This window comes from Polypterus senegalus, chromosome 7 (assembly GCF_016835505.1).
Source record: "Polypterus senegalus isolate Bchr_013 chromosome 7, ASM1683550v1, whole genome shotgun sequence".
NCBI lineage: Eukaryota > Metazoa > Chordata > Cladistia > Polypteriformes > Polypteridae > Polypterus > Polypterus senegalus.
Genome location: NC_053160.1, coordinates 48,442,874 through 48,462,099, shown reverse-complemented (window position 1 = coordinate 48,462,099; position 19,226 = coordinate 48,442,874).

Here is a 19,226-nt window from a genome sequence, read left to right as displayed (position 1 = left end):
ACAGACCACGAGGCAACTGTTCCAAAAACTCATATGTTTATTGCTATCTCCTGCACACAGCACCACACAATGTATTAACCAGCACAAATGGCTCACAGTCCTTTCTTTCCTTTTCCTTTCTTCTGTCCTTCAGCCACCTACACTCCTCTCCCACAAGCTCTGTCTTCTACCTCCCAGCTCTGGCTCCCCTAATGGAGTGAGGTAGCCCCTTTTATAATAGACCCGGATGTGATCCAGGTGCTCTCTGACACTCTTCTGGCAGCACTTCCTGGTGTGGCGGAAGTGCTGCAGTCCAAGGCTCCGGTATTGTCCAAGCGCCCCCTGGCGGTGGTCAGGGTCCCCAACAGGATTGAGCTTCGAAGCTCCAGTCCCATGGTCCGATGTAAACCAGGGGCGCTGCCCTCTCATGTCCTGGGGAAGATATTCCCTCTCTCTCTGTCCTTCCACTCTCCAGGTGTCCCGGGTTGGGGATTAAGGTCCCCACAATATATATATATATATATATATATATATATATATATATATATATATACAGTCTAAATGCCAACACAAAATTGAAGTTGAAAGCATTAATTTTAATATTTTCTTGTTTATTATGACATTAGAGAGTGGCGCCATATTGCAAGTTGGCTGACATAAAGGTAAGAATTCCATTGTAGTTTGTACACATCACTGCTCCTGCTAGTACTACCATTGCGGTGTGCTTCATATTGATAGGCACTGAAGTATTTTTGTGTCAACCTCTGTGATTCATCTGACACCCTTAAATTTGACATCCTGTCTGACTAGAACTTGTGTCCAGTCCGGTTCCATTGATAGAAAATATTACTGTGGGAGGTCAAGTCTTCAGTCACAGAGCTCCAAACCTGTAGAATGATCGGCTTATGAAAGGAAGGCCTCATTGTAGACGGGTTTTATAACCAGGCTCAACACTCATTACTTCAGCTACAGATCTGCTTTTCTTACTACGAATTAGTTAGTAGTTATTTGCTTAAAAAATGAAATCTTAGCTACCATGCAACTGTCACAAACTCTACTCTACTTCTTTTCTCATCTCTGTTTCCTGCTATGTGATGCTACTATATTACCAAATCATTCCTGTCCATGGAAAGTGACAAAAGAAACAAAGGACTTGGTCTTCTCCTTATGTGATTATTCAACCTGTGCTTATGAAGCTGCAGATGGCTGATTAGCCTCCTGTAGGTTTTCAGAATTATAGTCTACTCTCTATAAATAAAATCCTAAGACTAAAAGTGCAACAATTTTGTGCAACGATTTTATGTGATGTTTTTATATCACTTTTTGTCACGCTTTAAATCAGGCTTATTTTAAAACCTATATACAGCATGTTTGGTATCATTCTTTTCAGAATTTATTGAACTTGTGATGTTGTTAGATTTTCAGATTCTTATTCTTTTTAGAAGTTATAAACAAAAAAATATCAAGAACTCAAATCCCGTGAGATTTAACTACGCCTGGGGCTGGAAATAAAAGACAAAGAGTAGGACAGCTGCTGTACAGGCTTTTAAATGTTTGAAGCACAGTGCGAGATGCAGATCACATAGCATGGCAGCATCAGCAAGCCAGCAGCTGATCGAGCAAAGAGGAGGTAAAAAAACTGTTTTTGCTTCCCATTGTATCACTGTTTAAGAGGGGGTTTCGAAGGAGCGATTGCGTCTCCTTGAGGTGCGTTCATCCCCCCTCTTCACAACGCGAGTAACTGAGATGTGAAGTGGCTGGCGCATAGTGCAGGCCTGGGAGGTTAGTGAGCAAAGCAAGCAGGGGGGAACTCCCTAGTATGATATAATTTGTTAAGACAGTCCATGGACCCCTGAGAAATGTATTTTTTCGCAGGAATGCTATTGACTGGAGTTTTCATTTTCTTCTCCTCTGTTGTCTTCTGACCATATCTCAGTTTTAATAGTTATGAAATGTACAGTATATTGTCATGATTTCAGGTAATCATTGAAATTTTAGTGTTTTACTATGCACTTTACTGCAAATTGTATCTTTATATGTATGTGTAAATGTTGTATGTGTAAATAATGTGTTATGCATTTACATTATAGTTGTAAATACTGTATGTGCAAGCCCTCTAAGCAGCATAACTGGGCATATTCAGATAAAGACAGAAATGAGAACTGATCTGGCTTTATCAGATCCGGTCAAAAAGATTTTGATTCATCAGATGAAAAATAAGTCATATTCTTAGTCCAGTGGTCCAGATTAATTATGGATCTTACAGCAAGGCACATACACAGGGAGTTGTACAAAGCTTTGGATCAATTCCTTGGATCGATGTTTAATACTTAATGTTATTCCAAATGCCTGTTTTGAAAGACATAAGTTAAAGTTGGAATGAAAATAAGAACATCTCCCCTTTTTCAGCTCTGATGTAGTACAGTAAACCTCATGTTTCAAATTCTTGTCAGCAATGCAGAAATTTTGCATATACAGTATACTCTATTTCATACTGTAGATACATGAAACATTAAAATAATCTTCCAGCACTAATCTAAAGCAGTATTAACAAAGATCAAAGTACTCTGCACTGCTAGTGTGCCCTACTGATAACTTATCTATTCTTATTTAATCTTTTATAGATTTTTTCTTTAGAAAAGTAAACCACAAGATTTTCAATAATTCTATTTTTCTTAGTTTATACTTCCACCTACTTGAACACATAGGAAAATGCAAAAATTAGAAAATCAGAAAACATTCAAGATGAGCAAGTAAAAAATGTCAAAAGTGATGGTGAGAGGTACAGAGAGTGTGAATGATGATAAAAGTTACAAGAAAGGTAAGGGTTTCACTATTTAGTTAATTTAAGGATAGCAAGACAAAGAAAACAACTTAGATGAGAGCTGAGTAATTCAAACTTTGCAGAACAGCAGTTATCTAACAAACAGCTTGCTCAATTTCATGCGTTTGTTTAGCTCATCCTAAATACTGGATTTCAAAGAAAACCAGGACCCTTTTTATAACTCCTTTCATTCTGTTTGTATTTTGTAAATTTATTGTAACATTTTAGTCAGTACCGCTTACACATTACTGCTATCTGTCTGTGCATTAACTCAAATGTACCTGAGTGCTCATGGTAATCTAGCAGCACAATAGTTCAGTAGCTGCCTTGCTGCTCCATAGTTGATGGGTGCACATCCCACCCAGGAAGTCTGTAATGAATTTTTATGTTGTGTGTTTCTAACCGGTTACTTTGATTTTCCTCCCACATCCCAAGGAAATGCATGTTAGGTTAATTTGTAATCTAAATTTGCCTGGAAAGCAATATGTGAATTAATCATAAGGACAAAGAAATGCAGAAATAAAATCCATCAGTGCTGCATTGCTAATTGAAACTGTTGACTGGACAGCAATTAATAGGTACATCCTGCACCTTAATGTGGTCTCTTTGTTTTGAGGAATGACCCTTGGACTCTATATGGTGTCAGACCAGTGGCCTGACTGCTGTCAGCATAAGGATTGTTTGAATAGAAAATCTGACCCTGTTTTCTTAAAAAGAGGAATCAAAATCAAAAGGCAGGCCTTGGTTTAAGATTTACAGATTAGCCTATTTATGGGTTTGCCATCAATAATTAAATGGAGATTATTTTGTGAGTTTTGCAACTTACTGCAGAAAACAGCAGATAGCACATGTAGGTTAGAAAATGTAAGGAAAGCTAAAAAGGTCTAGTAAGTCATAAATACATAAAATATATGTAATATTAATAATCTTTATCATTAACTACCATAACTATACTCACAAATTTATGTGTAGGTTCAATTTCGTAAAAAGTTACCATTCACTAAACAACTGCACAACTATGCTCTTTGTCTGGAGGACGCTTCACATCTGCAGCCAGTTTCTGTCCTCACTCACATGATCAGCTTGTGTACTGATCGTTATATCACACATCTTGCAACTTTTTAAATCTTATTCAGTGTGTAGCATGCGGCCGGGATGCCTCCATGCTGGGAGGACCGGTGGAGCAAATGTGGCAAGAGCGTTACCTCCCCTGGGACGCTAAATGGCAACACCCCTGGGTTGCAGTGGTGCCTCGGTCTCCCACAGGGCTTCATGGGAGTTGGAGTTTGGTGCAGCCATATTGAGATCTGTAGGAGCTGCTGAGCACTTATGGGCAATTCTTCCACCACACCCGGAAGTGCTGCCAGAAACGAGTAATCAAGCACCAGGAGCACTTCTGGGTGCCTTATAAAAGGAGCCAGCAGCCTCTGCTCGGGGAGCCAGAGTTGGGAAGAGGAAGACGAAGCTTGGCCAGAGGAGTGGAGGAGAAGGAAAGGAGTGGAGGAAGAGTATTGTTTGTGTGCTGTGCTTTGGACAGTGTTGTGCCTGTGGGAAACGGGGAAGGCATTTCCCACGAGAAAAAGAAGAAATTTGAACTTGTGTCCCACGCAGTTCTGTGTCAGGGTCGGCCACAAGTGCAATAAGCTTAGAATATAATCATGTGTCTAAAATGTAGCATCTTAGTGGTTCTGAAAGTGTGCCAAATAGACAAAAGAAAGTGATGACCCAACAAGAAAAAGTTGCATTACTGAATACTTTTCATTTGGTGAAGTCAACTGCTGTAGTTGCTCGCCATTAATGAGACAACATAATGAGGCATTAACTGTATGTTAGCCTACGCTGTTGAACGTATTTTCAGATTTTCACATTTGCAGGTGTCCTGCTCCCCTAACCTCTTGAGAATCGCAAGGGCCTTCTGTACTTCTTTATATCCCCTGCCCAGTCACGTGTGGCATAATACTGTATACAGTAGGGACATCACTAGAAATGAAGCAAACAGAAGTAAAGGCATGATGATCAGATTAAAGGTATACATTTTATCCAATGCACTGGGAAGAAATCTGAATATGAAGCATAGATAAGTGCATTTCTAAACAATGTCAGAGTACTGCATATGACACCATTGTGAATCTACATAGAATAGGACAGCCTTCAGAAGTAAAGTGTCTGGGCCAGCAGGGCACCAGTCAGGGAAGTCACAAAGTGCCACGTCATGCCTCTAAATAATTTGCAGCCTTCCACAGCTACAAGTGCGTGTAACAAAGAATTCCTGAGAGTTTAACAAATATGGCCTTTAAGAGAGAGTAGCAAAATGAAAGCCATTGTTTTCAAAAGTTCACAGCAAATATCAAAGTTTTCCAGAAGGCAAGTGGGAGGGAAGAGGGCTATGAGATGATGTGGAAGTTGAATAGTTAGCTTGATAAGACAAAACTCTAATATTTAGACCTCTATTCTAAGCACTATATCTGGGTCAGCATAACATCACACATTGCTGTGAGTTTGCCACGCCTAATGTAAAGCATGGTGGTGGTAGCGTTATTCTGTAAGATACCATTTTCTAAGCCTGCCTAATCCTGGCAAGGGTAATGGGGATGCAGGATGCTGTAAGGTATTTTACTTTATTAAGTACTTTTAAACAGTATAGTATAGTAAAAAATGTTCAATAATTGTGAATTCATTTTAGAATCACTGTGTTAACACACTGAGTGTCATCACATGTCTCACAGTCCTCATGACAATACTACTACTAATAGAGCTATTATGAGGTATGTTTCTAGGGCTTGCTGTTTGGGCTCATTGTATTGATAGATCATAAATAAAAAAAAAATAATACAAAGCACTGAAATGTTCTTCTTCAGGCCCTTCCAAATAACAATAAGGAAGTATAAAACTGCACTGTGAAAATGTGCAACATCTGCATCCACCATAATACAGTCTGATACAACTGTCTCTATTTTTTATTATACATATCTGCATTATGGGAACACCTGCAAAATCGGAGATTAATATATGATATCAAATCAAAATCATATCAAAAAATCAAAATTTTTCAATTAGCAGGGTTTCAAAACAAGTGGGCATTATGGGTGTCTTTTGAGGACTGATTTAACTGAACTCTGGGGGAATTAAAGAGAGGTTTATACTGGATATAATAAAAGTTTCCATACCTGTTCCCAGGACAGAGGAAGTTTTATCCAACATATTTCACATCGTGTTTTCTCTGTCCGGACTCTGCCACTTCTGCTCCAAGTCATCATACTGTAAAAGAGATCTTCGACTTCAGCTGTTGTCACCTGGCTAAGAGAACATATCTCTGTTGTCACTCGTATGCTGTACTGCTGAGACGACGTCTCATCTCTATTCTACTTGCTTGCCTTCAAATTCCTGCTATTAAACATGTTTTTCCTTGCTGGGACCTCAACTCTCATTGAACTTTTGTCTCCCTCCTTACAGTGGTGTATTCATCAGGATTTTTGAGGAAATGACTGACTAAACTAACTTGCAATAGCTGTAGATTCTATCCATACATTGTCAGAGCAGGTACATACGTTTCTTATGATTCCTTCCCGGGTCCATGTTTTTCTTATTTTTTCCCTGTGTTTATTTATTTGTTTGCTTATGTGCATTATTTATTTTTGAAATGATTCTTCATTCATTTTGTTTACTTCTGCTCACTGCTAGTTAGAGATGTTGAAGCTGTCTCATGTCTGTGATTGTCACAGAGAGCAAACCCCGACGTTTGGTAAATTACGTGATCAGCGCAATGGTTTAATGATCAGTACAACAAAACCATAATTATAAGTGTATGATCATTTCCAAATAAACCTTTACACGTTTTCTTTCTTTGGGTTTGACGATCTTTCTAATAGTCTTCTGGTTATGATTCCTTGCTTGATGTGTGACTCTTCTCCTGGTAACCTCATTAATTTTGGTTGCATTTCAGTTTCAACTTTAGCACAAGTCCAGGTTGTGAATCATCGGAACATGTTCATTGAGTGGAAGTCCACCACACAGACAAAGAAGCCAGCAGCGATGGCGGGAAAGCATCAAGGCATGACTTACATTAAGGCCTGCCCCAGGTACTGAAGAATGACATTGAAACCTATTTACTGTTTTTTTTTTTTTAATTTTATTAATTTTATTGCAATCATTCCATACAAATCACTCAATTTTTACAAAAAGTAGGATTAAGAACAAGTCGACCCCCACCCCTGAGAGAGAGAGCAAGGCCAATGGAGTAAAACTTAAGGCTTGTAAACATACCTAAATTGATGAGTTTGATAAGCCAATAGAGATGAATGGAGAAGAAAAAGAAATGCAGAAATAATTGCTTCCTCTGTGCTTTAAGAGCTTATTCTAAAATATTACTGATTAGATCCTGCCAGGTTCTGAAAAAAATTTGCACAGATCCTCTAACTGAGTATTTGATTTTTTCCAATTTCAGATAGTATAGAACATCGGTTTCCCACTGACTTAAAAGAGGAGAGTTAGGATTCTTCCAGTTTAGCAAAATAAGTCTGTGTGCCAAAAGTGTAGTGAATGCAATCACAGTTTGTTTGTCCTTCTCCACTTTAAACTCATCTGGAAGAACCCCAAACACAGCTGTTAATGGGTTAGGAGGGATTGTGAGTCCAAGGCTGTCTGAGAGGTAATTAAAAATTTTGGTCCAGAATGATTTTAATTTGGTGCAGGACCAGAACATGTGACCCAGTGAGGCTGGGACTTGTTTGCAGCGTTCACAGGTTGGATCATGCCCTGGAAACATTTTGGAGAGTTTTAGACGAGACAGATGTGCTCGATATATAAGTTTGAGTTAAATAATTGTATGCTTTGCGCATATGGAGCTTGAGTGAATTCTCTGCATTGCTACTTTCCACCCCTTTTCTAAAATATTGATTGAGAGATCTTTTTCCCAGTGTCCTCTTGGATCTTTGAAAGTGAGGGACTTTAAAATAATTTTATATATTGCAGAGATGGTGTCTGAGTCCTTGAGATTGAACAATATTTTTTCCAGCATGAACGAGGGTGCAAGATGAGGAAAATCAGGCAGGTTCTGTTTAACAAAGGTCCTAATTTGAAGATAGTGAAAGAAATGTGTAGCTGGAATGTTAAATTTGGAATGTAATTTTTCATAGGATGCAAAGACGTTGTCTATATTTACTGTTTTTTTAGCAGACAGATACATGTTACAGCTGACCATGATGTAAATGGACCAATATGTTAGGCATTTTCTTAACAAGGACAATATTAAAGGCTGTTTATGAACTTATTGAACATGTCACAGCAGAGTACAACGTGGCCCAGAATTGCAAACAAAGAATTGCCGGATTGGAGTTTAGACCTGGTATGGTCTGCCCAGGCTCAGATGGCCAGGTGGTGCAAGCCTATTGAAAACTTCAGTGACTGTGTAGTTAAAATTTTAACTGCTGACAATGTTGGTCATAGTTTGCTGAAATGTCTTAACAGGTTGGAGGAGAGGCTGCCATGGCATTGCTACCAACAAGGTGATTCGTGAGAGGTTATAATGCTATGATCATTGATTTATATAGGTAAAATAAGAAAGGAAGGAATTGAAAATGACAGATTTTGCAGAAATAGAAAGAAATACAGGGTGTCCATAAAGTCCGTGTGCAATTTAAAATAGTTGTAACTTTGTAAGTATATGTGATAGAAAGAATCTGTGAAAAGGATTAGAAAGAAGAAACACATTTTTTATTGTTCTTGTTAATTTTCAACATGTCCACCATCATTACTAATACAAAGGGTAATACGATTCTGTAATTCTCAGAAAACATTTTCAAGCTGATTTTCAGTAATACCAGCAATCACATCAGTTTTCCTAGTTTGCAAGTCTTCTAAAGATCGAGGTTTGATTGAATAAACATTAGTTTTCACATGTTCCCATAAAAAGAAATCCAATGGAGTCAAATCTGGCGAACATGGAGGCCAACAAAATGGTCCACCTCTTCCAATCCATCTGTTATGGAATTTCTCATATAAAAACTGTATAACATGCAAAGCAAAGCGACAAGGAGCACCATCTTGTTGAAACACTGTATTCTCGATTAGTCCTAATTGTTCATGTTGAGGAATAAAGTAATTTTGCAGCATTTCTAAATAGCTATTACCATTAACAACACGCCCTTCAAAAAAGAATGGCAATAAGACTCGATTTTTTCCTAAAACACACCACACATTAACTTTGGGAGAATCTCTTTCATGTTCAACAGATTCATGTGGATTTTCAGTTACCCAAGTAAGGCAACTTCTAAAGACAAAAAAATAAAAAAAACTAGATACATCAAGCTTTCTAATCCTTTTTACGAATTCTTTCTATCACATATACTTACAAAGTATACAACTATTTTAAATAGCACACAGACTTTATGGACACCCTGTATAATGATATTTACGTTCATCTGTGTTACAGAATAAGATACAATGATATCATCACAAAGAGATATTGAAGAGGAATTCATTTTCTTAATAAGCATGACTTTAGTTTTGTTGCAGTTTAATTTTAAAGAGTTAAGCTCCATCCAGGTTTTAATTTCACTTAAGCAATTTGTAAGCTGAAAAAACTCTGATGAACATACAATTTTAACAATGAACCAGATCTGGGTGACAGTCGAATAAAAATGATAACCCAGACCAAAGCTACAAATAATATGGCCAAGGGGATGCATGTAAATAGCAGAGGGCAGAGCCATGAGGAACTCTGGGTATGTTTGGCACCAAGCTGGACTTGCTATAGCCAAGACTGACAAACTCTTGCTTCTCAGTCAGGTAGGACCTAAACCACTGGCGGACCGTGCCAGAGAAACCTGGAATGTTCTCCATTCTGGACAGTAGAACATCATGCTTGATTGTATCAAATGCTGCATTAAGATCTAACAGAATTAATATACCGATTTGCCCAGAGTCTGCTGCCATAGGCAGATCATTTGTTAGCCAAATGTTTTTACTAAAATAATTGGTGATTTCAATTTGTCCCAGTAAAAGCAAGTATGAGTGTGTGCTCTGGATAGACTGGTTCCTACCTAGTGCCCAAAGTTGCACAGACAGGCTCTGGTTCCCCTACTATAACTCCACTTGAATAGGATAAAGAGGATAATTGGATGGATGTTTTTGTCAGAAAAAGAAAGTAAACTTCTAGAAATTTGTCAGACTTGTATAAATAATTACAGTGAAAGTTGAAAGGTAGATGCACATTAGAAGAGGCTGATCAGTGCTAAAGTCTACATTTACCATTTACTTACTAGTTGGGGAAAATGTATTAACAGAATCAGGGTTTAACAAAGTTCACTAGATGATGGATTAGGATTTCAAAACACCATATTTAAAGGTGGGGATTCAAACTGCTGAAAAAAGGGTTTCCTAATCAGCAGCCATCTGTACTTTGACTGCATGTACTCCATGTTATCTTCAAGAGTGAAACAAGAGGCAGCAATGCCAATAAGCTAACAGCCTGTCATAAAAATCAATCAAATGTTTTCTTAATGAAGAGCATACTCACACATACTGCATATTCTGTGGAAATACAGTATCGCTAGATACATTTGCTGAGAATTATAGAAAGTTTTCAAAGCAAATACATAATAGATCAGAGGTGTTTCATATGTAAAATTTTCATTTAGTAATGGCATTCAACATAGTCCACATTCTGAATTTCTGTCCAAATCCCACACACAGGAGTTATCGATGTGGAGTTTGCACATTCTTCCTGTATCTGTATAGGTTTTTCTCAACTGTAGACACAATATGGTGTGGACAAACCCAGAATGAACACAAGGATATACTTTGTATCAAATTAAACAAATCAAACAAAAACTTGGCTGCCCCAGGGGGCCTAACTAGTACAGGCTTTACACCCATGTCTGTGTGGTGAGGTGTCTTACACACGTGGCTACCTAATCGCAGAATTGAAGCCACCTTTACTACACCTCTCGTACACTTCTTTTTGTCAGACTGTCATCTATACCTTTTACCAATTGAACCCTTGTCCTAATCATCACCCAACTCTAAGTTCACCTCTGGAGTGAATGAAAGGAGCTTTTAACCTCCAACTGCGATCTCCTCCCAGAAATAACATATAATGTCAGGACTAGCCTCTGCAAATCCTGCTGCCATCCTTCTTGCACTGCCTCTAGGTCTTCTGGGTTTTTCTTGCAATCCTGAACCCCCAAGTCTCCCCCTTCCAATCTAAGTGAATGTGTCACTCATAGCATACTGAGGCATCCTGCTGCCACCTGTCATTCTGGGAGAACTTGTACTTTAGATGTTAACGTCTCCCAGTATCCTACAGTTCCTATTACCCTGGAAGTGCCTACACCCATATTTCAACAAGCCCTTGGTGGACAGTATGTTCTTGGCATGGCTACTACTGCTGACCCTGCTAGGACTATTTTTTTATCACTGCCAGGGCCTTGTAGGACAATAACTCTGTAATATTGTGCCCCTTTCAGTCTGTGGTACTTTTCTTGACCTGGCACCCTTCTGCAATGCTTAGCAAACAACACAAAATAAAAAATGATATTCTTGATATCATGACTGGTCCAACATGTTAAACTGTTTCCAACCTTGACATCTATATCATCTTACAAACAGGAGAAAATAAGTATAATGCCCATTTAAGATGATGGGAACCCCTTAGCACTGTAAGGTGAGAGCTTAATGTGCTCCAGTTCCTGCATTTCCCATGTTCCTGAAGTTCATCTATCCTAGTTCCACACACCTCTCTACTTTGGACAAATACTGGCCTCTGGTGGCCATTATACTGATTATTATAACTGCAGGTTTCTTCTCCAGCTTGTGTCCTTTGGAAATAATAAGGCCAAAGATCAGCTAATAAACCGAGCCATCAGCTTGTGACAATGATATGCCATCCCTTCATGGTGACATTATGTTCCTAAACATGAAAGTATAGCTTGTGACACTAAAACTGATACACAATAAGACACTTGTTTGTAGTGTAGGGTATAAGATAAATATAAATTCCATCTTGCTAACTCTTATTGGTGCACCATACTAGTAATTATAAAACGCAGCCCAATAAATGAAAACAATGAGCAAAAGGCACCAATAATTCATAACAAGCTTGACTCCTCTAGTCACCATAACAAGGAAAGCAGGGCACTTTGTACTGTAGCCTCTGGTGTCTTTTACTGTGACATAAGATAAATCTAGGTTTATTAATTCTTAAGTCAGATTTGCTAGTCCTTTAAAATATGTAATTTTATTGTGGTTAATGACAACTTTTCTGTTAATGGTTTGGTGACCCAATGGTTAGCTCTTGAACCTTACAGGTACAGGCGCCAGGACCCAAATTCCTTGCAAAATGATTGTGGAGTCTGCATGTTCTCTCTATGTTAGCTTACATTTTTCTTCAATTAAAAGGGCTTCTTTCCACATCCCCAAAGCATGGTGTTAATTGTGATAATGAACAAGTGTGCCTTGCAAAGGTCAGGCCATGTTTGAGTAAAGTCTTGAATCCTAAAATTGGAGAAGACCTATTAGAAAATGGATGAACGTGAATGTCATGCTTCACCTGATACAATCAAAGGGAAATGTTTCATTTTTTAGTGGCCACAAGATGTCTCTCATACTGTACTTTTTGCTTCAGATTTTTTGTTTTTTCATACTGTAATATATTGTAACATTTTGTTTATAATTTAGTTAAAGTCTTACTTTCTGTAAAGAAAAAAAAATATGTTCTTGAATTGCGCTACAGACATGAGTGTTGATTTGGTTAAACTGTTATGTATCAATCATCAAATGTAAATCATAACTACCAATGCAGCTGCCAAGTATACTTTGATTGGGGAGGTAAATTTAATGGGAGAGTACAAGAACACACAAAGGGAAATGGGGCAAGGGAGTAGGTTAGCACAGGTTAAAGAGCTACTCAAAGAGTCCAAAAACCTCCGTGCTCACCCCACACTTCAGCTAAACTCTGTTGGGGATGGATTCATTAAGTCCCCCTTCTTGTTTAAAGTAAAGGCAAGAAATGAACCAGGTAAAAAATAGAGTATTTGTTGAAGTTTTAACATTAGCGTTTATCACATGCTGCTTTATCTTACACACATGATTTAGGTGCAGTGCTGCTCTCTTCTAAACTTTCTGACATACAGTCCCTATTATTTGTAATTTGGAGGGTGAGGGTCTATTGCCAGCTATCTGTCATGGACTGGGAGTTCCAAACATGTCCACTAGAGGGAGAAATCCCATCAAAAACCCTGGCTTGATACACAAAGGGTCAAGTAGAATCTTTACAAAATAAAAAAGCTTTATTTCCACAAAGAGCCTGAAGGCACAAAAGAAAGCTCTGTGAAACACAAAAGGCAAAATGGAATTGCCTATAACACAAAGACAAATCAATGCAAATACATTCCAATGCAGATATCTAGAAGCAAAGTAAAAACAATAGAGTAAAATGGTCAAAATCCAGAAAATTCCCAAAAGGCACAAGAACTCACCAACTCCAGAATGTGGTCACAATGAACCACCAGGAACTGTGGAGGACTATCTGGATTTAGAGGGCGAAGGGCAGTTACTGGTGGTGACTGCCAGATGTGTGACAGTGCAAGTCAGTTCCACACACCCTGTTGCTTTAGGTGGCCTCTTGAACCTGCTACTGCCAATAACGTACCTGAGGGATGAGCCAGCGGATGAGGACACAACACACAAACATAGCTAGGGGTAGGTGTGAAGTGTTTATGCTTTATTAAAACAATCAATTATTGTGTATACAACAGTGCAATGCTCCAACAATCAATAAATGAATAATTCATAAAAACTGTTAAGGTGAATGTTAAAAATGGCTCCAATAAATAATCTAATCTGGGGTCTCCTCCCCTTATCCTATCTGGACCTCGCAGAAGGAAGAGACACCTGCTGACGGGTGCAGTCAACCTTCAAATGCCAGCTCAGGTCCCCATTGCCTGGTCTTTGGCAATCCACACTGAGCCGCACATGTTTGCTGCCACTAGTCCCTCGGCATCCGCAGGAACACTGCATTTCGGGTCACTCCTATTCCTAGGTAAGCACTCAGTAGGAGTGCCCCTTACGCAGCCTCCTACAGCCCCCAGACTCACACCTGACCACCTGCCATACTCAGTTCAGCACGGGCGCTCGCTCTCTCTCTGTCTCTGCCTCCTTTTTTATCCTCCTCCTCCTCTTTTAACCTCCTTCGTGTTTCCCTTTTCCCTTTTCTTTTGCTGGCCAGTCTATTGTCTCTCCCTTTTCTTTATGCCAGCTCCCCCTTAAATGGGCATGTGCAGCGTCAAAATTGTGTATCACAGAAACCCGGTGAGGGGACAGACTGCTCCCTTATGTGCAGGTGCGTTGTGCCCCAGTTACCTCACCAACCTCCTTAAACTGCGCAAGCACACGCACCCACAGAGATCGAGCTGGCTATTCAATGATATATTTAAAGATGTTCAATTTAAAGGTTAAGCTGCAGACTCGCTATATCACATACCCCAACCCTTTAAGCTTCTAGTTGCACAAGAAGGCTCCATGCCTCAACCAACCCAGTAAATGCAACTGGTGGCCTGGGTCTGCAGCTTGGTCCTGTCAGTGCACTAAAACAATAAAAGCGGTAAAATAAACCCCATTCATAAAGCAAAATCCAAGCCCCCTTGTAAAACAGGACATTAAAAGAGTAAGAACTTTTAAAACAGACAATAAAACCATTATTAAATATATGGCCATTAAAAAGTTCAGTTCTTAAAAGTCCTCTTCCAGCTTGGGTCCATGAGTTCTTTTGAGAGTCATTATGTTCAGCTACAAGTTCACAATGCAAAAAAGATTCCCACCACTTGGTAAATACTTCTCAGCTTACTTGGAAATATGTTAGGATATTCATTAGGCATGCCAAATGACATCAAAAGACATAGACAAGCCTTAGCCGAACACTTTAAGAAATGCAGGAACAGTAGGCAGTAAGAGTGCAGATGAATGGGATTGGCATCCTCCAGATTTCAATCCCAACATAGCAAACAAATTTCATATGATTTGCCATGGCAGGATACAGTGTCAAAGTCAGAACTTCTTGTGACAGCAGTGACCTCCCACAAAGCAGTTGATGGCCTGTACACCATGGCAGAGCTTTGGTAAACTCAAACTTCAGTTGAGAAGAGTCCCCATCCACATTAGTACTGCAGCCAAAGCAAACAGCAGGCTACCTTCAAGTGTCATCTTATTCTAATTAAACCATTTCAGATTATTTTCTTTCAAAGTAATATGGTGAAAGGTCATTCACCATAGCATAAATAATACCAGACATGTTGTTACTGTATATTTGTATCTAAAGAGCCAGTTTTTAACAGTATGAATGTTACAAAATACTTTTTTTAAGCCCACTCAGAATGCAGTTCCAAATTAATATATGAAAATATAAATAACATTACCATTTTTTAGAACATTAGCTACCCTGACAATCTGCCATGTGTGAGTTCTCCTGATGATTTTAAAGGCTCCTTTCATAATAATACAATTGCTCGGTCTGCTATTCTGTACCGTCAGCTCCAAGATCTGGTGTTAGTAGATCAAACTATGTCACTCCAACAACACACCGCTTTAGTGAGAGTTTGTTAATGACAAAGCAGGTAATTCTACTGCAGTGATAAAAGAACTTGTTCCTTAGATCCTGTTCAAACTAGATTAAAAAAAAAACAAAAAAAAAAACTCAATTGCCTTGCTAACAATATGCATACAATTTGACCTCCAAAGCCATGCTCAGAAGTCAACCATTTGTCCTTGGAATAGTTATAGCTTACTGTTTTGTGTAGGATTTCTACTGTTTTTACATGGCATGTTGTCCACATCAGTGGCTCATTTTACTTCTGGGGCTGTTTAGACAAAACTTTTCTATTAACTATGTGCTTGTGGTATATATTTTGTAAGCTAGTATTAGGGTATTTATTGCTCTTGTACTTACAGGCATTCATTTTATTATTGTCAATTATTTCATGTAAAGATTATGCCAGTGATTTGATGATATGGCAGTTTGGAAGCTGACTCGGACACAGTCAGGCAGACACGTTCATGTCACCCACAAACATGTTTATTTGCAATATTTACAAAATATATGGTCACTAAGACCCACAGTCCACAAGTGCACAAACCCCAAAATCACAGTCCTGGCCACAATGCCTTTCTTCGGGCCGCCTCCACTCTCGTCTCTTGCCTCGTCCTCCTTCCACCCGACTCTAGTGTTGAATGAATGGAGACGGACCCTTTTATATGGTTCCCGGATGAGCACCAGGTGTTCCTGGCATTCCTCCTCTGGCCACGCCCCAGCGTGGTGGAAGTGCTGGCTGTCCTCCCGGCTGCTCTCCGGGCACCGTCCTAAATCTTCCCCCCAGCACTTCCTGGTGTGGCGGAAGTGCTGGGTTAACAGGTCCCCAAGGCATTGGGGCGACTCCTGGCGGTGACCACGGGCCCCTACAGGGTGGAGCTTCCATGCCCTGTACCCGTGGCCCCCAGAGCAACCCGGAAGGCAACCCCCACGTGATCCAGGGTGGGCACAGACCCACATCCGGTCCCTCATGACGTCCCGCCCGGTCATGGCCCCTGGCATCCCTGACACAGTTTATAATATGGTTAACATAGAGAAATATATTGGACTGTCAATTGCTGTTCCTTGGTGGTTTATTTCCTGTTTATTAGGCCATTTATATATGGACAGAAGTCTGACAACAGTACTCTGTTACTCTTGTTTGAAATTAGATATGGTGTCCTTCAAGGTTTAGTAATGGGGCCACCGTTATTGTCTCCTTCAGTGTTACAATTAGGACATACTCTCCAGAAACAATTTATTTCTTTCTCAGTTAATAAAAGTTAGTTGTATTATCAGAAAACCAAGTATATCTCTACTACCATAATATTATGTAAGTGTTCCAATAAGGTATTCAAGTGAAAGACTGATTACCTTTAAAGTCTTATTTTGGTGAAAACTGCAAACACTAACACAGTCTTGTGAAAGTTAAACTCAGGGTTAAAACTCTAATTTTACTTAATCAGCTTCAAATTTACATTTTATCTTCGGCATCTACCTATCCATTAATCTAAACATTACTGCAATACTTAAGATCTTATATTTATGTCTTCAAAATTGTGACAGTTTCTCACAATACAAGATACAACAATTTAATGCATGCATTCCACGTGAAAATGACTACTGAATGCTTTAATTGTTGGCTGTTCAAATGCATGCATACTGAATATACAGAATATGGAAGTACAATATTATAATTCCCTTTCTTATGAATTTATATTTGCACAAGTTATGGGAGCTTCTATTAGCTAGATGTTTTTGAGTGGTTGTTCAACAGCACAGTTGTTGCTCTTGATAGTTATGTCAGCATAGCTGTGGCCCACTACTATGCAGTGCTGAAAGCTTTTTAAAACATCGGTTGTGAGTGTTCTCCGTCTGACTGCTACACGACAAACAGTCTGTCTGCCAGCTTTAAATTGCATTCCAAGCACTTGTGATGCTATCACGGACACCACTATCAGTTATTTAGACTATGTACTCAGAATGTACTTAGAGTGTTTATATACAGTCAATGCTTTATTTTTATGTGACAATAACATTCTTCTGATACTGTGATTGTGTTCTTAATCTGTCTTCTGAGATGATGATATTTAAGGATAAAATGAATAAAATACACAAACTATGGTGGTGTATAATTCGATAAATATTGATTTATTGATTCGTTCTTTCATTTTCTGTACCATGGTGAGAACCTCAGAGACAAGCTGAGGAGGACAAACCAGATTTCTATCTCCTGGAAACATTCACCAGGTCAAGCTGGTGGATTCCCACTAACAAGGAAGCAGAAAGTTCTGGGATGTCTGTGTCCTGGATCTGCTGTGAGTCTTTTTTAGTAGTGACTAATTAAAAATCGTAAACAAAACTCTTGACATTTGAGAGAAGATAATTAGTATATAATAGACACCTATAAATAAATAGGCATGACTGGTATAGCTACTTTAGGTATAAAATAAATAAGATGAGCAGGGATGGTTCCAGTTTTGCTAACACTTTCAGCATAAATGTGAACAGGTAAATCAGGTGGAGCAATCTGAAATTGGGTGTAGTCAAAGTTTATACAAGTGAGACACACTAAATGCATTGAAAGAGCACATGGGGAGAGGTTTAAATTAACTAAACATGCTAGTGAACTGGGCCTGTGGTGTATTTGTGAGGTCTTTGCTGTATATGTTGTTTCCTGTAGGCTCTCAGTGATAGTATTAGGGTAAAATAGACTAAAACGTGGTAGAACAAGCAGTTCCTATAAATCATTTTAGGATTGAGGAGCTGCAAGAACAGCAATAATTCACTGCCTTCCATCTTTATTGTGTAACTGACTTTACTGTACATTCAGAAGTAATCATTAGTGCAACTAGTGATGTGAAAAATATTAGGGGATTAAAACAAGCAACACTTCAAGCCTATAGTAATTTTTCAGTCAAAAGGTGAATAAAGGAAAGCCTCAGTGCAGGATCAAGACAATAAAGGAGTTAGTACACTTTGCTAATTAGACATTATTAACTTGTGTATTGAGATTGTTAATGTATTAGACTATTTATTTCTTCTTGATGTATGCATGTTATTATGACTTCTAATTTGTGTTTTGCAGCATTCTGGGGTAGGGATTAGTCTCATTCACTCTCAGTTCCAAGGACCTTATTTAATTTCCCAGCATGACCATTACCTGTGTGGAGTTTGCACATTCTTTTTATGTCCAAATACGTTTTTCAAGGAAATTCTAGGTTTCTTCTAAAGACATGAATATTAGATCAATTGGTAAAATCCTGCAGTGGGCTGGCACCCTGCACGGGGTTTGTTTCCTGCTGTCCACCCTGTGTTGGCTGGGATTGGCTCCAGCAGACCCCCATGACCCTGTAGTTAGGATATAGCAGGTTGGATAATGGATGGATGGATAGTTTACTGTCAAATAATGCAAAGAGTACGTGACACGTGTTTTGTCCTTATTTGGGCTCATCAGGTGTACATACTCTACTGCTCCCATTGTGGGGATCGAACCTTGGATGTCAGAGACAAAGTCCCTTTATGCTGCGCCACCGGGTAGGTAACCACCCATACAATCAGGTTGGGACTCAGACTACGAATGCTATAAATATATATATATATATATATATATATATATATATATATATATATATATATATATATATATATATATATATAAATACACACGCACACATACTTATTGTGAACAAAATTCCACAAACATGTATTAAGGATTATCCCAAGGATTAATAACCAGATTGGAAAGTTCAAAAAACAGAAACAATCAATTTTCTGACATGTTCTAGCAAATGTTATGTTAGTAATGCCCTAAGGTAAAATCTCCTTGGTAGAAAGTCCTCCAATGTACTTTAAGTGCTGTCA